This window comes from Xiphophorus hellerii, unplaced genomic scaffold (assembly GCF_003331165.1).
Source record: "Xiphophorus hellerii strain 12219 unplaced genomic scaffold, Xiphophorus_hellerii-4.1 PGA_scaffold_68__1_contigs__length_43916, whole genome shotgun sequence".
Taxonomy (NCBI): Eukaryota; Metazoa; Chordata; class Actinopteri; order Cyprinodontiformes; family Poeciliidae; genus Xiphophorus; species Xiphophorus hellerii.
In genome coordinates, this window is record NW_022587643.1 from 39,197 (window position 1) to 43,184 (window position 3,988).

General features: G+C 36.3%; 1 long non-coding RNA gene across 1 annotated transcript; it reads left to right on the forward strand.

The window, feature by feature from the left end:
• Nucleotides 1-712: 712 nt before the first annotated feature.
• Nucleotides 713-3,488, forward strand: LOC116716559 (uncharacterized). The gene is made up of 4 exons (XR_004338537.1): nucleotides 713-912; nucleotides 1,824-1,918; nucleotides 3,252-3,345; nucleotides 3,467-3,488. It is a non-coding gene; the product is annotated as an uncharacterized LOC116716559 (long non-coding RNA).
• Nucleotides 3,489-3,988: the final 500 nt, after the last annotated feature.

Here is a 3,988-nt window from a genome sequence, read left to right on the forward strand (position 1 = left end):
ATGCTCGCTTTCCTTCAACAATGAAATAGAACAATGACATATCGGTGTTCAGAACTAAATATAAAAGACTATGGTTGGACCTAGACATTTGTATTTATACATGAGCTTCCATCTAACTGAGTCTATTTGCATGGAAGAATGTGGAAATAATAAAAAAAAAACATAACAGTCTCTTGATGTGCAAAGCCGAATTTGATTAAACTCAGTTCAGAAGAGAGTTTTAAAATATGTTAAGAATTATCATCCACCCCTTTTGGATTCTTGTTTTGTTTTTAGTTAAGTTGTGGAAGAAAAAAAAGGTAGGAGAAATGATCAACACGTCACCCAAACAACTTGACGTACCGAACAGTTTGGTAACCTGTGACGCCTTCAGGGACCACCGGACAAATCACTGCGGTTCAAACTTAATATCGCTCTCTTGCTGTCATTACTACCACAGAACGTGATTATACATACGGTACTTAAAAACAAAAATCATCTACGTTCATTTTTTTTAAAAACCCACAAACTTCTTGTAAAAGTGAAATTATCTAATCATTTTTTTTTTTTTATTAAATGTAGCACTTTATTGATGCAACATGTGCTGCTTTTGCTATCAATATCTGTCTTCATGTAACACCAAATCACCAAAACACTTTTAACCCCAGAAATATAATGATTATGAGTTAAAGTACATCCAAATTACATCCACCTCTCCTACTCCTTTCTTCCAGATTCCCAGATAAATGAAGTTGCTAAAATGTTGTACCAGCAGGGTCTCACTGAGCTGATTCACAGCTCCCCCAGTGAGCAGGTGGCGTATCTCCTGGTGGAGAGGGCTTCCCTGCTTGAGATGAATCAGGATCCTGGTGATGGAGACCCAGAGAGTCGACTGAGGACCCACGCAGAACCACTGAACCCCGTCATATGTCGGTTGGTGAAACAGTAGTACTATTATTTCGTTTGGTGTGTGGGTTTAATTTTTAAAGTCTTCACAGATAAAAACTGTCAAGGTAAAAAAGTGAGATTTATTGGAGTAGAATGTGTTTTTATCTCAGTCCAGTCCAGTGCTGAGACTCTAATGAATTCTGCTGCACTGGTCTGCAACCTGACCATTATAAACATTTGTCTATAATGCTGATTAAGACCAAAAAGTGAGTTCACACCACTCTGATTCTAAAGTCTCTGCGGGAGTGACAAGTGCATTTTTGAACTAATTTTAAGGTGCTTTAATTGCTTTTTCAAAGTATTAATTAGTCATAGTCAAAATCCTCTGACTATGATGATTCAGGTCACATGAGAAGGATTTTTGTGACTCTTTCATGTAAAAACCTAAACTAAATGTTGAATTAGATATGCTGACTATGATATTCATCTTTAGAACATTTATAATTTTTTTGAAGCTTTATTTTTGTTTGGTTTTGTTGCATTTTTAATATGATCTAAGCCCTTTTTTTATTTTTGAGTCTTTACAATTTTATAAAACAAAGATTTTTTGTTCAGTTACCGGTAATATTTGTTTTTCTTACAATGAAGTAAAATCTTACAAATTTAGAATTGTAATATTTCTAAATTATTTCCTCTTTACAATACATACTTATTACATACTCTGTTTCCTCAATTTTACAATTTATATATTTTAGTTGGATTTGCTTAGTAATTATTTTACTTTATCTGTAGTAGACTGAACATTTTGTTTGCATAATTAATCTTAAGCTGTTAACCCCATTAAAGCACTTTGCATTTGATTGATTGAATGATAGGTTGCAGCGGTAAAGTTTATATGTTTTCCTTTTTCTTGATTATTATATGAATAATTTCTGGTATTAATTGTAATTTTGCAGCCCACCCACAAGAGGTCCCCACGACCTTTACAAAGCTCCTGGAAGAAATATTTGGACTCCATAAGACTTTGCAGAGCAAGCACACCTTCGTACCTGTATGTATACGAGCTTCTAACTGCAGTGCTAAGGAAACATGTTTAGCCCTCTTACAGACTTCTTCTGTTTTTGCTTCTGTGTTCCCTTTAAAAATGCGAGAAAAAAATATCACACTAAGAAAACTTGTGTAAATAAAATACAGTTTTCAAATTCTGATTTAATTTATGGATGGGAAACAAAACTATCCAAGCCAAGTCAGCTCAATATTAAAAACTAATAGCTCACTAAGCTAGTACCAGGTTTTGATGAGTGTTTGGGGGATTTTTAACATAGAGCTCGGTTGGTTTGGATAACTTTCTTTTCTCAGAACATTTGTCCAGTATTACAGTTTTTCTCAATTACTTTGGTGCATTTCTCAGAACAGAACTGTAATTCTCAAAGCTACTTGCCCAACCTTCGTATTATTGCGTCTCTCATGCACATCAAGAAAAGCAGTTTCTCATTTCTTTCAACCAGTTGAAATGCTTTGATATATCCATGAAAGTGATTATGTACAGTTCTCTACTTTTTCCTACCTTTTCTGTTGCTTATGTCATGTTGACTGAAATGTGTAGTTATCTCTTGAATCATCTCAACCTAAACAACATTTAAGCAAAAGTCTTAACATGCAAAGTTGTAATAATATATTGGGCATATTTCTATACATTTTCATTAGTCTTTTCTTACTAAGTCTGTCCTGAGTTGGTACATTGCTCCCAGGTGAATCCTGACGTTCTCAAAATGTGTGAGGCATCAGCTCAACCAAAGATCGAGCAATTTTCTGAAGTAGCTCAAAGTTGCATCTCATGAACCATCAACTGTCCGGTATATAGATTATACTGTATAGCTGGAGCACAAGACGATGTTACGTTTCTGACAATGAAAAGACAAGGGACTGGACAGGATACTCTTGTATTGACAACATTACTAATCAGTTTGACTGTCTTATTTGTACTCGATGAAATAAGGACTTGTCTTATTGAGGCTTTGACGTGTTCACTGACACAGATATTTAATTTTGAGAATGAGCTAAGGATTTTGAGAAAGACATTGGTTTTTGCAGGTAATCCATGGTGTTCTGTTTGTACAAACTGTTTTGAGAATGTGTTTACCGTTTTGCAAATGTTGAGAATGATTCGAGAAATGCACCGAAGCGACTGAGAAAATCTGTAAAATATCTTTATTGATCTTGTAACAGCACTTTCATACTAAGCAGCATTGTATTCTGCATGGACTAACAAACTATGAAACTGTTTTTTTGTCATTTGGATGATCATGAAACTGACTTTGTGGGCATCTTCTGCATGCCAGTTTTTTTATTCTCTAACATCACTTTTGTTTTGCCTTTTCCAGTGATACTAATCTTGCCAGCAGCAGATAAACTTTGCATGACAGAAGTTCAAGGTCCAACACCACTCATGCATCTTTCTCCAGATCGTATCTCAAGGTGTTGTCTCTGTCTCAGCTTGTTTTTGGATATTTTTACTCAAGTCTTTTTGTTATTTGCAAACATTTAAATTGCTTCAGATTTGTCCATTTTGGTAGCATGTGTCTTCATCCCCTTCCAGGGTGGGGAGACACCTTTGGCCGTGTGAACCAAGACGTTTGGAGAAGGAGTGTTCCCGACTGGAGCGGGATGTGGAAGAAGGTTCCCGCAGGTTGGCCATGGCCCACAACGAGATCCGGCATTTGAAAGATGAACTGGAGTCTGCTCAGAATTGGTCTCTGCTCGGATCAAACCTCTCTGCTCGCATGCAAATTCTTTTCTGCTCTCTTGGAAGAAAAAGTACCGTTGCCTGGCAACCTCTCAGCCAATAGAATAAAAGTGTTGTACTGGGTGCGTTTGTTTCCTTCAGTCTGAAATCCTGCTTTCGACTGTGGCAGTAAAATTCCCCCATATTCTTCCACTGATATCACTCATGCATGTCTTTATAGACATTTCTTTATGAACTTGTGGGCTGTCATTTTGAAACACTAGAAGGCAAATTGTTCCTACAAAGTTGGAACAATGGGATTGATTAAAATACCTAAGTGTGCAATGAAAACATTGAGAGAGGAGTCTGGGTGCTTGCAAGGGATATGATATTTCT